A 19,843-nucleotide genomic window follows, 5' to 3' on the forward strand; every position below is an offset into this window, starting at 1 on the left:
TCATGAACATGAGTGTGAACATGGAAGTGTTCAGAGGAGATGACGCAAGGTATGACACCAATGACCACACGTCCTCACATCAAGCAACTGGCGATGAGATGAACGAACCCCTGGAGGAGGCTTTCAACGCTTTCATGCGACTGCAATTGGTTAGAAAAAAGGCATCATCCCTCAACAACGCTATGATAGTGATGAGAGACAGCAAGGGAGAGCTAGGCTCCATGTTCGACTGGGTGGATATTCGCAGTGATACACTGAATTCTACCAAGGTGGATAAGAAGAAGGTGAAAGAACTACAGGGTTCCATGTACACCCCAGCCTGTCAGTCAGGGAGGCAGGTGATTGTCTTACCAGAGTCTATAATGGACCTAAATCTCAATGTTCTGGAGACCTCCATAGGGACGATCACAGACAGTACAAGCGAGGGTGAATCGAAGAACTTGTTCCTATCGATCATGTCTAAACTGACGAGCATGCAGTTGCTGAAACAGAAAGTTGTTCAAATGGGCTATAACGAGACCATGACGGAGGATATGAGATTCTTGGAAAGACTGAAACGTTTCACCAGCGACCTCAACGGGTCCTTGGGAGGCTTGGAGGTTGACATCAGAGGCCTCTTGGTATTCAGGTACTCTGTGGATAAACTCATTGACAGGGAGAACCCGGACCTGTTTCTCAACTCTCTGATCCACAGGCACATGCCCGTCTCCAAGAGCCGCATTGACAGGGTGTTATGTGACATAAAGAGTAAACGCAGGACTAAAGCTATCACGTCTTTGCTGAAGAAAGGAAGGTGTCATTGCAAGACAAGGCTCACCAATGACCGCATTGGAGCATGTAGGGGAGAGTGTCAGACTGCTTATTCGTGTTTCTACAACACATCCGAGCATCACCCCTTCATTGTGAGTAAAGATGACCACAGCTACTACTTTGCTCACCTATACCCTCATCTGGGTAAACTGGAGCGCCTCAGCAAGGAAATGAAAGTCAAGTACAGAGGACGCAGACAGTTCGAGAGCATAGCGGATATGGTTTTCAATATCCTTGTCAGGCACCAGTTCAGTGAGAAAGAGTCACTGTATGAAGGGTTGACCGATGTGATAGACGACGAAATGAGAAACTCAAGCCTGTCTCTCGGGCACGACCTCACCGAGATCCACGAGTCGTGTTACCTGGCGCCGGGCGATAACGACGAATACCCGGAGCAGTCGGACACTCTGGATCCGGTGAAGGTGTATGACCAAGCATTGGTGCGCTACTTGTTCTGTGACAGCCTTCAAGTGGGCAGGTTGTTTCAGGCGTCTACAACGTTCAATTACATTATCACCAACACAGCTCCCAGGTACACGATCGAACGGATTATGCTCTTAAACGTCACAGGTCCCGGTGAAGGTAAGAGTTACGCCAACAACGTGCTAAACTACCAGTTCAGAATGGTAAAAGGCTGCATAGAGACTCTGACGTCTTTCACCCCGCAATCTTTCAAGTACAAGCAGAAGAGGAAAGCATGTGTAGTCATGATAGACGACGCTCATATAACCCACGAGAAGAACATGAAAGCCGTTGACAAAGAGTCCAACGTGATCCCCAATACGTTCAAGAACCTGTTGGACACCAGCGTACTGGAGAGCGATGTGGTAACCAGAGACATGAGCAGCGGCAAGGTGGACACGGTTAGGTACAAGGCTGTCCACAACTGCGGCTTTGTGTGGAACACCAACACCATGGGCTTTGTGAGTGAAGCATGGGCCGACCGGTGTCTGATCATGGAATCAGAGTTTCCTGAGCATGTAACTCGCACACGTAGCACCAATCAGATACAGGACACAGTAGTCAAACTCAAGATGGACCGTATAGCTGCAGTGTGTCTGTATAGGCAGAACCTGATCCAGTCAGCGACCATGATTGCAGAGTCCGAGATAATGCAGTTCGGCGTGAGGTTCGACACCAGCAGGGACGCATGCCTTGCAGCCCTATACGCTAGTCACATTGTGTGCACGGGAGTCGTCAGTCGGAGGGTTTCGTTCTGCATCAACCAGCTTGTGTTTGCTGAGGCCATGAAGTTGGCATGTCACTTTGTCTTTGACATATGGATCCCTCCGTGGACAGATATCCCGGTTGAGAAGGAGTTTCTCGACCTGAGAGGTTACATGAAGCAGATGAACAGGAACAGGCTGAAAGCTCTGGACCAGCTTTCCTTTGGACAGATCTGCCTGGAGACCAACGCTGTCTACAAGCTGTGCACTGCGGCCTGTCTGCCGGACATATGTCCCCGTGCGGTCGACATACAGGGTCACTTTGCCTGCAAGGTGCTAGGGTACATCTTAACCCAGATCCATGAGCAGCATCTGAAGACTAGTTTGAAAAATGGACACATGTCCATTTTGGGAATAGACTCTATGTTTTTCTCTGATAAAGAGATCAAGGGTGGCACCGATGTTGCGAACGGGATGCTTTTGCTGTGCTCCACATGCAAGGTCCCGGCTCGGCGGGGTAACAACCCTGCTATGAAGAATTACAAGCTGTGTACGTACAGATACGCCACCAACCACAGCGCTCCGCATATCAGGAGAGGCAACTCGAATCAGTGCAAGAAAGTAGGTTCTGTGACAGTTCCACTTGAAGCGGTATACGATATCCTTGCCCTGTATGCTCCAAGTTCTCACTCAGGCTTTTGGGATCAGTTGGGTGAAGCGATGGTAGAGGCGTACGAGGAAGGAGACTTCCAGGACGGGAATGCTTTCGGTCAGTTTTCCAATGAAAGCGGCGAAGAGCAGCAGCCTAGGCCCAGATTGATATTCACCTTGGACTTCAACAAGGACCCGCTGCGGTCTGTGGTAATGGAAGCCACGGCGGCGATAGAACCACTAAACGAACTCACTTTCAACAAGTGCGTGCTGGGAGGGGAGACGTTCCAGTGCTCCGCGCCCTTGTATTACGGGGGAGTTGTCAGAAAGGCCATGGCTAAGAATGCACCTAAGGAAGCTTATGATAAAAGGCACCTGAAAGAATCTAGAGTAGGCCCGAAAGGCACCTTCCACGGGCCCAGACTGAATGTGTACTCAGCGGAGTACTCTGGTGTACCCGTGAAAAACATGAGCTCCTTTTGCACCACCAGGACTGTGTATCACCAGGACAAGATACTGTTGAGAGTCAACCGTGATAATCACGGTCACTTAGCTGAGTTAGAGGAGGATTGGGAGTGGAAGGACGCGGCCGATGTGTTTAACAAGATTCACGGCACTGACGTGTTCTCTGTGGAGATGTTGAAACGGGACTACGCTGCGACAATGGTGGACGTAAAGGGAGAGTTGATAACTGCAAGGCCTCGATGTTCCAGAAAACTCAGCGCCATGATAACTACATTGCTCGAGTCAGACGGAGGCTCAGCACTCGCCCTGCGGAAGGGTATGATGCCTGCTAGTGACACACAACAACGCAGGACTCACACTCAACCTCTTGGGGAGGTGTCCATGACATGTAGCCAGGGACGTAAAAGGCCTAAACAGTCGAGAGACTCTGTGGAACGGCTGAGAGTGGAAAAGAGAAAACGCCCCAGGTTCGAGGGTGTAGACAAGGAAGGACACTAATGCGAGCTCAGATGGCAATATAAATTGATAGACCCCATTTGGTTGCTGTAACAAACACAATGTGAATAAAGTGTACATACAAAAAGCAGTAACCTGTGCATAGTGCTTATGTTATTATATCACCCTGTTTGACCTGATATGACAAATGTCCTTTATGGGCATGACTGGGAGAAGAGATCACATGTTGGACAAGTGCTTTACTTCACTTTCATTTATTATGTTTCACAAGCAGTGATACACAAGTTTCTACCTCTCAGACATATTCAGTCATTGACTGCAAGCAAATAAACTTGTTCACACACACATATATCCAAGGATAACCTGGTTAATTGTAAAGCGATATCAGTGCAAAGTGTTCACAGTGAACCTTGTCCTCTCTATAAGCTATATTTCCATAAAGTCATACTACTTTATAATAGATCGCAGACTACATTGGGCTGTGGATCATAAACCATGTATTCTCGATCTAAGGCTCTTCAGCAGCACCGGAGGGAGAGACGAGAGAGGCAGAGACGGGAGCAGGTTCAGCTCAACCCCTAGTTAGTAAGTGCCTCAGGGTCATGGGAATGTCCCGGTTTGACATGTCCTTTGAGAACATGAGTTTCACCCAGTTCATCCGTATGCCTTTGGACCAGTACAGGGTATACGGAGATGAGTTTGTCAGCCTTTACGCACAACTGCTCGACAGGATAGAAGCTCTATGTGCCAGCGCCTTCTCGATGCTAGATGACTTGAGACCACCCGGCACCCTCAGATCGGATGAGCCTGAGCAGAATAGCCTTTCAGTGAGGCAGACGTGTCCAACATGGGCCGACAACAGCCCTGACTTATTTGCTGATAATGATCCTCCAACGCAGCATACCGATGTTGGTCACACCTGGAACACGGTCATCATCCCTCAGATCCGATGTAGAGACTTATTTGATGTGTCCTTACATGATAATGCTCAGCTGTTCGAAGTCTGCACACATCAGGTGGGCGAGTGCGATCGTCATCAAACCTAGGTTGTCAAACCCTGGGCATGGTGTAGTTTCACCAACAGGGTGTTTGAGTGTGACTCTATTATGTTTCATAACCTGCAACATTTGTAAAATAAAGCCAAGTGACTCTGTCCACCCTGCCAGGTTGTGATGTTTTTATTCAGACTGATACACAGTATACATTTCATTTCGACACGTCTTTCACATAGATGGTACACAACAAATAGCCAGACATACCAGTGATATTGCGTATCATGTTGACTGAAGTTAATTTATCAGTGGTATCCACTTCAACAGCGTCAAGTAATCCAGCCTCTCACCGGCTGCCCTGAGATCCCCGTTCATTTTGGCGTACAGTAGCTGTCTGTGCTTGTGGCAAACATAGCAATGGCCCCTCTAGTCCGAAGTACACCTAGTCATCACGGATACACCTTGCCAATCGTTCCCTCTAACAGGCTGTGGTTGCATCAGCGCCCCTTCGCTGAGGTAGAGGAGTATCTCTGCTTCGGAGACTAAAGGCGCTTTGGGCACCCCTGCGGACCCTCATAATGAGATACAAGGTGGGACTGGTGATACAGTGCATGTTCCTATAGCTATGCAGATATTGAGCACCACGTACTTCACCTCCTCACACTGGACATGGGAGCGGTAGTAAATGGTGCTTGCAATGAAGGGTAGCCAGCAGCACATAAAGAAGGTGGCAGTGAGAAAGGTCAAGACCTGTGCCCGTTTCATCTTGAGTCCAAACGAATTCCGTTTCACGTGCTGTCTGACACTGTACACTATCATGCCGTTGCAGTAAACGAGAACGACAATAGGTATGATGAAACAAATGCTCATCCTCACCCAGAAGACTGTAAGCCAGAGACTCGGATGCATAGCGTTGACACAGATCATGTTAGTCTCGGATATGGGACGAACAGTGTAATAGCATATGTCCAAGAGAGCCGAGAACATGGGTACACAGGCACACAATCGAGCCACGATTCTCCTTCTGCTTGCCGCACGTCTGTTCACTAGACACTTCAGTGTTGTCCTGTTGTGCACCACCTTCATGTATCTCTCTATGTTGATATAGACCATGAGAACTATTCCGTACTGGAAACAGAACTGTAAGGAATGAGGGAACAAAGGGCATGGCGTTAGTTGAGCTGGTTGGACATGCTTATGTGTACATGTCCTCATGGGCTAAGATTGCTGTCACCTACCGAGATCACCCCTTTCAGCAGTTTGCACATCACGAAGCCAAACACCCAGCCCCTCACGAGTATCGTCTGCGTAACCCACACCGGGATAGTCAGCAAAGTGGCTATGTCACAGAACCCCAGATGTGAAAATAAGACGTCGACATCACTGAGGACCTTACTTTGCCTCCCCGAGTACTTTGGACAGGAACAGTAGAGCGTGATGACCATGTATAAATTGACAACCAAGCCCGTGACCATAACCAGCGCGTGAAAGAAAGGGATGTAAATGGTGCGGCTGTATTCATAGAGACCATAACAATGTGATTCCGACTCTGGGTTGTGTGACGGTCTATTGAACATTGTAACATTGTCCAATGTGCCATTGACAAGTGGGTCCATTGTAGCGCTGTAGGTATAGCAGGCCACTGACACCTTTGGTAACAGGACACCAGACTTTGTAAGGTATGTCTATGGTACTAGGACCTGTACAGCCAAGATCATTGGTCTATCCAATGTAACATTTATGGAGTTCCAGTTGTCCAACCGCCGCTGGTGATTCAAACGATGGAGTTCGGATCACCCAAGCCATGCTCCTTGGTCCAACCACTGCTCTGCTTTTCAATAAATTTGACATGTATGGCCTGGGAAATATCCAAACACTGCTTATTAATCTACCCACAGTGTAATATATTGTGAACATCACTGACTGTTGTGTTTGTGTGAAACAAAAACGAGTACTTCAGATTATTACATACATGGTTTATTATAAAGTATAGTCAACGTATACATTTGTTTGGTACAGTATAGCAACAAAGTACACCCAGCCACTACAGCAGTTGACAACGCTCTCAGGGTCTCAGTAGCCCGGGTCCATCTATTACGCTTCGAAGCAGATTGCGCACAGTCGAGGCTCATCAGGACATGGAAGTCGAGTCAGATAAGCACAACCCCAAAGCGACAGGGGAAGAACCTGGTGAAAGGAATAGTTCACCGTGTGATCTAAGGTGTGGGCACGGGAGTCATCAACGGGTGTCTGTAGATATGATTAACCCTCCCGTGGTCCTGGTACTGTGTCTAGTCCCCGCGTCCTCCGGGTCACCCTGTCCCGTCCTGGCTAAAGGCCCAATGTGCGCAAGTGTGACAGTAGGCGTGTGAACAGCCTTTGCAGATGTATTTCTTACACCTGCAGCACACCGTGTGTGTCTTGAGTCCTTCTTGGGTGGGCAGAGCTGACACCTCTTCCTCTTACTTGCCCCGGTGGTGGCCGGGGCAACGAGCGGGCAGCGGCCGTGCCAGCGGCGGGGCCCTGGCGCTGTTGATCAGGAGGCACCGCCGTAGCACTCTGTAGGACTTTGACAAGGGCTGACGCCGCTTTGGTGCGGGGCAGATGCTGCCTTCTTTGGATCAGCGGCTTCACGAGTGCCTTTCCCAGCTGCTCGAGGAACACCCTGCGCTTGTTCCGCTTGCCAGGCATCCAGTCAGGCTTGATCTCTCGCCATATGACAAAGGCGTTGTAGGAGGACACGTCGAGGATGTTGTGGAAGACGACCAGGGGCCAGCGGGCAGTCATCCGTCTGCAGCTGTAGGTGCCCACCACCTTGTCTAGGTTGTCCACGCCGCCCTTGTTGCAGTTGTAGTCTAGGATGAGGGCCGGCTTCTTGTCGCGACGATCGCTGATGTGGCCCTCTGTGTGCAGCGTGCTCAAGAGTAGCACGTTCTTGTTTCTCTTTGCCAGGTAGGACACCAGAGTGGCGGTGGGCGTGAAGGCGAACCTGGAGGACAGGACCTGTCTGCCCCTGGACTCGAGCAGCGCGGGCGGGAGCTCGGCCTTGTTCCTTCTCACCGTGCCCACCATGGTGAGGTTCCTCTCGAGGAGCCGCTGGCCCAGGTCCCAGGAGGTGAAGAAGTTGTCGCAGGTGACGTTGCGACCGCTCAGGCCCGTTGTCAGATCGAGGACGACGCGCATCCCCTGGTTCTTCTCGGGGCCTCCGCCGGCCGCCTTGCCGGTGTACACTTGCATCTTCCAAGTGTAGCTGGACTTGGCGTCGCAGGCCACCCACGACTTGATGCCGTATTTGGCCGGCTTGCTGGGGATGTACTGACGGAAGGGACAGCGGCCTTTTTGGAAAGGGGACAAGACATTAGTGTGGTTACCGTGTGCAACGGGGTAGACAAAAGGGCCAACCGTTGTGTCACACACGCTCTGTATAGACATGTAAGCACACGCGCACGCACGCGCACAAGCACAAGCACAGTATCTCTGAACGGGACCAGTTGCTCGTCCACCGTCACGTCGGGCCCCGGGTTGTAGAGGGCCGGCAGCCACGCCTCCCACAGGTCCCAGACCTCCCGTATGGCTGCGAGTTTGTCCGTGGCGAGTCTGGCGGGTCTCGACTGGCGGTCGTCGAATCGCAGCAGCCTCGAGTACCTGTGAAAGACCTTGAGCGGCATGGTGGCTCGGAACACGGTCCTGCCGCTCTCGGCGTCCCACAGGCTTGCCGCGGCCTCGCCTCGGGACCTGTAGACGCCCACTAGGATCAGCAGCCCTACGTAGGCGCGCAGGTCCGTGGCGTCCATGGGTCGCCAGCCGTCGACGTATTTTCTGGCCCCGTGCAGGTTCGTCATTTCCACAATTATCCTTTCTATCGCCGGTGTGACAAACGGGTGGAAGGCGGACGCGATGTCGCGGGCCTGGGTCGCGGCATAGGCCGTGGGGCCCGGAGCCTGGTCCGGCCCGGCGCGGCAGATCGCCAGGGGCCCGCGGTGGCGGCCATAGGCCACGGGGACCACTCGATTTTGCCGTTCTTCGACAGCAACGGCGGCTCCCGTCGGTCCGGGGCCGAGGAGATCTCTTCCTCGTCGCGGTCCTCGGGCGGCTCTTCCTCGGGCTGCTGCTCTTCCTCAGAAGAGGGAGAAGAGGCATCGTCGACCTCGCGGCGCTCGGGGTTGTATTCCTCCCCGTCTTCATCTTCCGAAACCTCTTCCTCTTCCTCCTCCTGGCAATCCGAGTAGTCTTCTTGGTCCACGCTGGACAAGATCTGTTCTAGAACCTGCGCGGCCGTAAAACGTGCGGCCATGGCCGATCGGTGGAGCCGAGCGGGTCTGCTGAGCTGCGGGGAAGAGCGCACTTGGCACGGGTGGGGCGCCGGTCACTTTGTGGGTGTGTGGGTGTGTGGGTGTGTGCGGGTTGGTGTGGGTGGGCGCCAATGACAATATTAGTATCCTCTCTATTACGTAGGGCCGGCCGGACGGCTTACGCGGGATACCGAGACCCGAAAATGCTCGAGGCTCGCTTGCGCGCACCTGTGTAGCCCTGTGCAGTCGACCCAACCCCCAGCCGAGCAACAAGAACACTCGGCTGCTCTCTAGCACACAGCGGAGCACAGGTCCGGACCTGTGCATTACCTTGTGGGTTTGGCTCTGCGCTCTGACCCACGTTCTGGCAGAGTGCAGAGCCCAGAGCGCAGAGTGCAGAGCGGTGAGCCCAGAGCACAGCCTCGCCACACTCGCAGACCCTCTACTACGTTTCGACGGCACACGCCTCGCCAGTGGCTTCTCGCTCTGTTGAGCGCAGAGCACAGAGGACAGAGCACAGAGCACAGAGCGCAGAGCGGGAGCCCAGAGCACAGCCTCGCCACACTCGCAGACTCTACTACGCTCAGAGGCACACGTCGCCAGTGGCTGGCACGTTCGCTCTGACTCGGGAGAGTGCGCAGAGCCCTGGAAACACAGGGCCTGGGTCGCTCTGACCCGTGAGCCCAGAGCGCAACTACAACACTCGGCTGCTCTCTAGCACACAGCGGAGCACAGGTCCGGACCTGTGCAGCGGCTGGCTGGGTCGCTCTGACCCGAGAGCGCAGAGCGGCGAGGACAGAGCACATGGCGCAGCGGGGAGCCGGGCACAACCTCGCCACACTCGCAGACACTGCAGACACTCTACTACGCTCAGAGGCACACGCCTCGCCAGTGGTGACGGTCATCCCTGACCCACCAGCGCAGAGCGAGAGCCCTGGAAACACAGGGCCTGGGTCGCTCTGACCCTGTCGCAGAGCGCAGAAAGGGGAGCCCTCCACACACAGGACCTGGGTCACACTGACCCCAGGACCACGGGAGGGTTAAGAGAGTCATAGCTACTCCCGTATTTTACGCGCACAGAAGAAGAAAAAAATTCAACCACTCAGGACGGGCCCCCATTGATAGAGGGCTGTAGTAGGGTGCTTCCATAGCGGGCATGGGTATCTGGAACACCGGTAAGTGCATTTAGAACCGTATTTTAACTTTTGGGTTCCCAGGTGCCTATTTTCAATCACCAGGTGCACGGCTGTGAAAAGTGGGGACTCTGTCATTTTTTCGACCGATTTCTGAAATTTTCAAAAAAATTAAAAATACTTCCCGAAGGGCTAGAGGTCCCATATTTCGTGTCATTACCCTCTCTCGTGATGGGCAACAAGTCCAGCATATAAAAAGATTTCGCATCCACAGGCACCTATGTTTCTGGTAGAATTCACTTTTTCCCAAAAACGTAAATCACGATTTTCTATTAAAATGTTTTATACAAAAACGTTTTTAATTAAATGGAAATGCTTGTCTATTTGTGCCCTTTCGTGCAAAAAACGCCCCATCCAGATTGGAGGTGTACTTTTTCATTTATTTGGTTTTGGCAAAAACGGAATTTGACCCCAATGGCTGGGCACACATAAACCCTATGCGGTTCCGGGATTATATCGATAAATTGGCCTGATCGTCAATGACACACTCAGGGGCAGGTCGACCAGACAGGTACCGGCGCGAAATCAGAAACCTGGTTTTTGACAACAAGACTTCCATGTCCTAGAAGACGGGGGTGGTGTCAAACTGATCAGCCCGAATAAAATGAGTACTGGGTACTTTTGAGGGATGTGAGCCCCTCGGAACCATGGTACTTTGGACATTTACCTCCAGTGTCTGATTTGTCCTAACTTTTGATCCACGTTTCCCAGCTTGGTGATGGGAGGATATTGAGCTCTGTCCTGGGCAGTGGCTCTATCCCAGCTATTACCTTGTGGGTTTGGTTCATTAATGACCATGGTTCTGGTCCAATGAAGGTGCCCGTCCCTTCTGCGACCGATTGGTGGTTGCTTAGTCCCGGTGAGGGCTAGCTCTCCAGTCCAGTCCCATACTTGTTTCACGGTACGTCTCCATGGTTCTCCTCTGTTGTCCAGCCAATTTAATTTCCTCTGACTGATTTGCATTCGTCTTCCACCTGGGAGGGACTCTATCGGCCGGTCTTTGGCTGGTGTTCTGATGGATGTTCCCTCCCGACCCAAGTGGATTTGCCTCTATCGGGGAGCCCCTTTTTTGCCCCCTATTTCGATACGCTCCAGCCACGCAAAGTTCGTGCGAGGTCGAGCCGAACTGTCTGACCAAGTGGCCCTCCATTGGTGATCCGGTGCGGGGAGTGGCACACTCAGGCTGCGAACCATGTGGTGATGGTCATCCCGTAACGCATCGGCGCCAGAAACACGTATTCTCAAACCCTGTCTTTAAACGTGGACCTACCCGGTTGACCCAAGCGGTCTGTCCGAGGTTGTGGTTCCTTTTGCCCAGTTGATGGCATTCCGTAGGCGCTCCAGCTAGACAAGAGACCTCTAGCGGCGCCCGGCACCTGTGGCTCCGGCCATGGGCAGTTCAGGGCCTCCCGCTTTATGAGGGTGCACTCAATCTAATAAAACTGATTGTGTAAAGGCTGTTAACCTCAACTCAAGAGGTGATTCACTCAGTCTTTCAACTATTGTTAAATGATAGAATGCTTATTTTACACAACATTTCAAGATAGCTGTTAGTTAAGTCTGATCCTTTCATGTATGTATATTTATTTGACCATAATTTTCACAATTTGGCCTGGGCCTACTTTTTGGTCTTGGAAGAAAATGGCTGCCTGCTAACATTATAAACATTTCAAGATAGCAGTTTTCAGTCTGATCATCTCATGTACTGCTGGAACTATATTTGAGTTTTCATATATTAATTTTTTTTACAAATTCCAGTGTCTCTGTCATTGCACTATGTTGAGCTATGTGTCTGGTATTTGAAAGAGTTACTTGGTGAGTTTTTCAATATGGTTCTTAATGGATTCAGTGCCGTGCTGGTTTCAATTGCATGCAAAGACGGAACCCCCCTGCCGGGTTCAGCCAACAGGGGTGCACTCACCCCTCTAATAAAACTGATTGTGTATAGGCTGTTAACCTCAACTCAAGAGGTGATTCACTCAGTCTTTCAACTATTGTTAAATGATAGAATGCTTATTTTACACAACATTTCAATAGTAGTTAGTTAAGTCTGATCCTTTCATGTTTTGATGTATATTTTTTGATTAATTTTCACAATTTTTTCCCCCTGTCTGGGTTTTTTGGAATTTGATTAATCGGGTTTCTATGACAACTTAATTTTAGGCGGGTTACCCCTCCCAGGAGATCTACCTTTCAACTGTTTTTTTGGCTATTAAAAAACTTTAAAACCTGGTTTTCTTGTATGTACCAGTTTATGAGGGTTGCCTAATCACACATGACATTTTGGAAAGATGTAACCTTTTTAACCCCTCAAAACAGCAACTATGACCCCAATGTAAGGCACTTCCGGTTGTCACAGGAAGCTGTAATTAAACACATTTCCTCACTGGGACACCATTTTACATAATCATGAGGTTCAAGCCTTTATGTTAAAAAGTGATTGATTTACAGAGGGGTGAAAACAGTGTTTTGCTCTAACTGTAGGCAGTGATTTCAAAACATGTTTTAGGGTCAATTTAACCACTTCCTGTTGCTCCAGGAAGCTTAAAATCAACACAGATAATCCTTATACTAGCTTGATTAGTTGTCATTGATGGTAGTTTGCTAGGGTAACCCTAACCTACTTTGTCATCCAGTTGAATTTAGAGCAGCAGGCAATGCATTCCTAAGGGAAGAGAAAGGAAGGCACATTTAGGAATTGATTCACTGTTAATGGTTCATGTCAAATGGTCTGAGTAAATAAGGAGTACTTCCCAAGCATTCCTGTGGGTGAATTGTGTTTCTAGCCTCAACGGTTTGGCCGCTGTAACCCAAAAGCACTTTAAATGTAGGTCTGGCTTCATTCTGGGCCTACATTTTGGTCTTGGAAGAAAATGGCCAAGGCTGCCAGCTACCTTTATAAACATTTCAAGATAGCAGTTGGTTCAGTCTGATCATCTCATGTTGTGCTGGAACTTTATTTGGATCATTTTCACGTTTTCAGACATATTTTTTTGACAAATTCCAGTGTCTCTGTCATTGCACTATGTTAAATAGTTTAGGCTAGTGTTATCAAAAGAACCCAGTTGTTTTATTAAATGTGCCTTCCTTTCTCTTCCCTTAGGAAGCATTGCCTGCTGCTCTAAATTCAACTGGATGACAAAGTAGGTTAGGGTTACCCTAGCAAACTACCATCAATGACAACTAATCAAGCTAGTATAAGGATTATCTGTGTTGATTTTAAGCTTCCTGGAGCAACAGGAAGTGGTTAAATTGACCCTAAAACATGTTTTGAAATCACTGCCTACAGTTAGAGCAAAACACTGTTTTCACCCCTCTGTAAATCAATCACTTTTTAACATAAAGGCTTGAACCTCATGATTATGTAAAATGGTGTCCCAGTGAGGAAATGTGTTTAATTACAGCTTCCTGTGACAACCGGAAGTGCCTTACATTGGGGTCATAGTTGCTGTTTTGAGGGGTTAAAAGGTCACATCTTTCCAAAATGTCATGTGTGATTAGGCAACCCTCATAAATTGGTACATACAAGAAAACCAGGTTTTAAAGTTGTGTTTAATAGCCACCCCAAAGGTTTCATTTCAAAACAGTTGAAAGGTTGAGTCATCTCCTGGGAGGAGGTAACCCGCCTATCAACATTAAGTTGTCATAGAGGGTGGGTGCCCCCTGGTGGCTGAACCCGAGATCAATGAGAGAGCTTGTCATTCCCACTTCTTTGTCATTCCAAAAAGTAGACAGGGGGAAAAAATTGTGAAAATTAATCAAATAAATATACATCAAAACATGAAAGGATCAGACTTAACTAACTACTATCTTGAAATGTTGTGTAAAATAAGCATTCTATCATTTAACAATAGTTGAAAGACTGAGTGAATCACCTCTTGAGTTGAGGTTAACAGCCTATACACAGTCAGTTTTATTAGAGGGGGTGAGTGCACCCCCTGTTGGCTGAACCCGGCAGGGGGGTTCCGTCTTTGCATGCAATTGAAACCAGCACGGCACTGAATCCATTAAGAACCATATTGAAAAACTCACCAAGTAACTCTTTCAAATACCAGACACATAGCTCAACATAGTGCAATGACTGAGACACTGGAATTTGTCCAAAAAAAAAAAATATATATATGTTATGAAAACGTGAAATGATCCAAATATAGTTCCAGCACAACATGAGATGATCAGACTGAACCAACTGCTATCTTGAAATGTTTATAATGTTAGCAGGCAGCCATTTTCTTCCAAGACCAAAATGTAGGCCCAGAATTAATCCTGAACCAAATTGTGAAAATTAATCAAATAAATATACATCAAAACATGAAAGGATCAGACTTAACTAACTATCTTGAAATGTTGTGTAAAATAAGCATTCTATCATTTAACAATAGTTGAAAGACTGAGTGAATCACCTCTTGAGTTGAGGTTAACAGCCTATACACAGTCAGTTTTATTAGAGGGGGTGAGTGCACCCACCAACCCAGCGGGAGGCCCTGAACTGCCCATGGCCGGAGCCACAGGTGCCGGGGCGCCGCTCGAGAGGTCTCTTGTCTAGCTGGAGCGCCTATTCGGCAAAAGGAACCACAACCTCGGACAGACCGCTTGGGTCAACCGGGTAGGTCCACGTTTAAAGACAGGGTTTGAGAATACGTGTTTCTGGCGCCGATGCGTTACGGGATGACCATCACCACATGGTTCGCAGCCTGAGTGTGCCACTCCCCGCACCGGATCACCAATGGAGGGCCACTTGGTCAGACAGTTCGGCTCGACCTCGCACGAACTTTGCGTGGCTGGAGCGTATCGAAATAGGGGCAAACGTTTCCGAAAGGGGCTCCCCGATAGAGGCAAATCCACTTGGGTCGGGAGGGAACATCCATCAGAACACCAGCCAAAGACCGGCCGATAGAGTCCCTCCCAGGTGGAAGACGAATGCAAATCAGTCAGAGGAAATTAAATTGGCTGGACAACAGAGGAGAACCATGGAGACGTACCGTGAAACAAGTATGGGACTGGACTGGAGAGCTAGCCCTCACCGGGACTAAGCAACCACCAAGGTCGCAGAAGGGACGGGCACCTTCATTGGACCAGAACCATGGTCATTAATGAACCAAACCCACAAGGTAATAGCTGGGATAGAGCCACTGCCCAGGACAGAGCTCAATATCCTCCCATCACCAAGCTGGGAAACGTGGATCAAAAGTTAGGACAAATCGGACACTGGCGGTAAATGTCCAAAGTACCATGGTTCCGAGGGGCTCACATCCCTCAAAAGTACCCAGTACTCATTTTCTATTCGGGCTGATCAGTTTGACACCACCCCCGTCTCTCTAGGACATGGAAGTCTTGTTGTCAAAAACCAGGTTTCTGATTTCGCGCCGGTACCTGTCTGGTCGACCCGCCCCTGAGTGTGTCATTGACGAGCAGGCCAATTTATCGATATAATCCCGGAACCGCATAGGGTTTATGTGCGCCCAGCCATTGGGGGTCAAATTCCGTTTTTGCCAAAACGTGAATAAATCAAAAAGTACACCTCCAATCTGGATGGGGCGTTTTTGCACGAAAGGGCACAAATAGACGAGCATTTCCATTTAATTAAAAACGTTTTTGTATAAAACATTTTAATAGAAAATCGTGATTTACGTTTTTGGGAAAAAGTGAATTCTACCAGAAACATAGGTGCCTGTGGATGCGAAATCTTTTTATATGCTGGACTTGTTGCCCATCACGAGAGAGGGTAATGACACGAAATATGGGACCTCTAGCCCTTCGGGAAGTATTTTTAATCATTTTTTGAAAATTTCAGAAATCGGTCGAAAAAATGACAGAGTCCCCACTTTTCACAGCCGTGCACCTGGTGATTGAAAATAGGCACCTGGGAACCCAAAAGTTAAAATACGGTTCTAAATGCACTTACCGGTGTTCCAGATACCCATGCCCGCTATGGAAGCACCCTCTCTTAACCCTCCCGTGGTCCTGGGGTCAGTGTGACCCAGGTCCTGTGTGTGGAGGGCTCCCCTTTCTGCGCTCTGCGCTCGCGGGTCAGAGCGACCCAGGCCCTGTGTTTCCAGGGCTCTCGCTCTGCGCTGGTGGGTCAGAGCGACCGTGCCAGCCACTGGCGAGGCGTGTGCCTCTGAGCGTAGTAGAGTGTCTGCGAGTGTGGCGAGTGCGGCGAGGTTGTGCCCGGCTCCCCGCTCTGCGCTATGTGCTCTGTCCTCGCCGCTCTGCGCTCTCGGGTCAGAGCGACCCAGCCAGCCGCTGCACAGGTCCGGACCTGTGCTCCGCTGTGTGCTAGAGAGCAGCCGAGTGTTGTAGTTGCGCTCTGGGCTCACGGGTCAGAGCGACCCAGGCCCTGTGTTTCCAGGGCTCTGCGCTTTGCTCTCCCGAGTCAGAGCGACCGTGCCAGCCACTGGCGAGGCGTGTGCCTCTGAGCGTAGTAGAGAGTCTGCGAGTGTGGCGAGGCTGTGCTCTGGGCTCCCCGCTCTGCGCTCTGTGCTCTGTGCTCTGTCCTCTGTGCTCTGCGCTCTCGGGTCAGAGCGACCCTGCCAGCCACTGGCGAGGCGTGTGCCGTCGAGCGTAGTAGAGGGTCTGCGAGTGTGGCGAGGCTGTGCTCTGGGCTCACCGCTCTGCACTCTGCGCTCTGGGCTCTGCACTCTGCTCTCGTGGGTCAGAGCGCAGAGCCAGCCGGCCGCTGCACAGGTCCGGACCTGTGCTCCGCTGTGTGCTAGAGAGCAGCCGAGTGTTCTTGTTGCTCGGCTGGGGGTTGGGTCGACTGCACAGGGCTACACAGGTGCGCGCAAGCGAGCCTCGAGCATTTTCGGGTCTCGGTATCCCGCGTAAGCCGTCCGGCCGGCCCTACGTAATAGAGAGGATACTAATATTGTCATTGGCGCCCACCCACACCAACCCGCACACACCCACACACCCACACACCCACAAAGTGACCGGCGCCCCACCCGTGCCAAGTGCGCTCTTCCCCGCAGCTCAGCAGACCCGCTCGGCTCCACCGATCGGCCATGGCCGCACGTTTTACGGCCGCGCAGGTTCTAGAACAGATCTTGTCCAGCGTGGACCAAGAAGACTACTCGGATTGCCAGGAGGAGGAAGAGGAAGAGGTTTCGGAAGACGAAGACGGGGAGGAATACAACCCCGAGCGCCGCGAGGTCGACGATGCCTCTTCTCCCTCTTCTGAGGAAGAGCAGCAGCCCGAGGAAGAGCCGCCCGAGGACCGCGACGAGGAAGAGATCTCCTCGGCCCCGGACCGACGGGAGCCGCCGTTGCTGTCGAAGAACGGCAAAATCGAGTGGTCCCCGTGGCCTACGGCCGCCACCGCGGGCCCCTGGCGATCTGCCGCGCCGGGCCGGACCAGGCTCCGGGCCCCACGGCCTATGCCGCGACACAGGCCCGCGACATCGCGTCCGCCTTCCACCTGTTTGTCACGCCGGCGATAGAAAGGATAATTGTGGAAATGACGAACCTGCACGGGGCCAGAAAATACGGCGACGGCTGGCGACCCATGGACGCCACGGACCTGCGCGCCTACCTAGGGCTGCTGATCCTAGCGGGCGTCTACAGGTCCCGGGCGAGGCCGCGGCAAGCCTGTGGGACGCCGAGAGCGGCAGGACCGTGTTCCGAGCCACCATGTCGCTCAAGGTCTTTCACAGGTACTCGAGGCTGCTGCGATTCGACGACCGCCAGTCGAGACCCGCCAGACTCGCCACGGACAAACTCGCAGCCATACGGGAGGTCTGGGACCTGTGGGAGGCGCGGCTGCCGGCCCTCTACAACCCGGGGCCCGACGTGACGGTGGACGAGCAACTGGTCCCGTTCAGAGGTACTGTGCTTGCGCTTGTGCGCGTGCGTGCGCGTGTGCTTACATGTCTATACAGAGCGTGTGTGACACAACGGTTGGCCCTTTTGTCTACCCCGTTGCACACGGTAACCACACTAATGTCTTGTCCCCTTTCCAAAAAGGCCGCTGTCCCTTCCGTCAGTACATCCCCAGCAAGCCGGCCAAATACGGCATCAAGTCGTGGGTGGCCTGCGACGCCAAGTCCAGCTACACTTGGAAGATGCAAGTGTACACCGGCAAGGCGGCCGGCGGAGGCCCCGAGAAGAACCAGGGGATGCGCGTCGTCCTCGATCTGACAACGGGCCTGAGCGGTCGCAACGTCACCTGCGACAACTTCTTCACCTCCTGGGACCTGGGCCAGCGGCTCCTCGAGAGGAACCTCACCATGGTGGGCACGGTGAGAAGGAACAAGGCCGAGCTCCCGCCCGCGCTGCTCGAGTCCAGGGGCAGACAGGTCCTGTCCTCCAGGTTCGCCTTCACGCCCACCGCCACTCTGGTGTCCTACCTGGCAAAGAGAAACAAGAACGTGCTACTCTTGAGCACGCTGCACACAGAGGGCCACATCAGCGATCGTCGCGACAAGAAGCCGGCCCTCATCCTAGACTACAACTGCAACAAGGGCGGCGTGGACAACCTAGACAAGGTGGTGGGCACCTACAGCTGCAGACGGATGACTGCCCGCTGGCCCCTGGTCGTCTTCCACAACATCCTCGACGTGTCCTCCTACAACGCCTTTGTCATATGGCGAGAGATCAAGCCTGACTGGATGCCTGGCAAGCGGAACAAGCGCAGGGTGTTCCTCGAGCAGCTGGGAAAGGCACTCGTGAAGCCGCTGATCCAAAGAAGGCAGCATCTGCCCCGCACCAAAGCGGCGTCAGCCCTTGTCAAAGTCCTACAGAGTGCTACGGCGGTGCCTCCTGATCAACAGCGCCAGGGCCCCGCCGCTGGCACGGCCGCTGCCCGCTCGTTGCCCGGCCACCACCGGGGCAAGTAAGAGGAAGAGGTGTCAGCTCTGCCCACCCAAGAAGGACTCAAAGACACACACGGTGTGCTGCAGGTGTAAGAAATACATCTGCAAAGGCTGTTCACACGCCTACTGTCACACTTGCGCACATTGGGCCTTTAGCCAGGACGGGACAGGGTGACCCGGAGGACGCGGGGACTAGACACAGTACCAGGACCACGGGAGGGTTAATCATATCTACAGACACCCGTTGATGACACCCGTGCCCACACCTTAGATCACACGGTGAACTATTCCTTTCACCAGGTTCTTCCCCTGTCGCTTTGGGGTTGTGCTTATCTGACTCGACTTCCATGTCCTGATGAGCCTCGACTGTGCGCAATCTGCTTCGAAGCGTAATAGATGGACCCGGGCTACTGAGACCCTGAGAGCGTTGTCAACTGCTGTAGTGGCTGGGTGTACTTTGTTGCTATACTGTACCAAACAAATGTATACGTTGACTATACTTTATAATAAACCATGTATGTAATAATCTGAAGTACTCGTTTTTGTTTCACACAAACACAACAGTCAGTGATGTTCACAATATATTACACTGTGGGTAGATTAATAAGCAGTGTTTGGATATTTCCCAGGCCATACATGTCAAATTTATTGAAAAGCAGAGCAGTGGTTGGACCAAGGAGCATGGCTTGGGTGATCCGAACTCCATCGTTTGAATCACCAGCGGCGGTTGGACAACTGGAACTCCATAAATGTTACATTGGATAGACCAATGATCTTGGCTGTACAGGTCCTAGTACCATAGACATACCTTACAAAGTCTGGTGTCCTGTTACCAAAGGTGTCAGTGGCCTGCTATACCTACAGCGCTACAATGGACCCACTTGTCAATGGCACATTGGACAATGTTACAATGTTCAATAGACCGTCACACAACCCAGAGTCGGAATCACATTGTTATGGTCTCTATGAATACAGCCGCACCATTTACATCCCTTTCTTTCACGCACT

At 51.4% G+C, this 19,843-nt stretch overlaps 2 pseudogenes; one reads left to right on the forward strand and one right to left on the reverse strand.

Moving 5' to 3' along the window:
* Positions 1-6,744: 6,744 nt before the first annotated feature.
* On the reverse strand, positions 6,745-17,031 carry LOC112217311 (annotated as a pseudogene).
* LOC121843340 lies at positions 17,030-18,859 on the forward strand (annotated as a pseudogene).
* Positions 18,860-19,843: the final 984 nt, after the last annotated feature.

The sequence above is a fragment of the Oncorhynchus tshawytscha genome, unplaced genomic scaffold, assembly GCF_018296145.1.
Source record: "Oncorhynchus tshawytscha isolate Ot180627B unplaced genomic scaffold, Otsh_v2.0 Un_contig_179_pilon_pilon, whole genome shotgun sequence".
Lineage (NCBI taxonomy): Eukaryota > Metazoa > Chordata > Actinopteri > Salmoniformes > Salmonidae > Oncorhynchus > Oncorhynchus tshawytscha.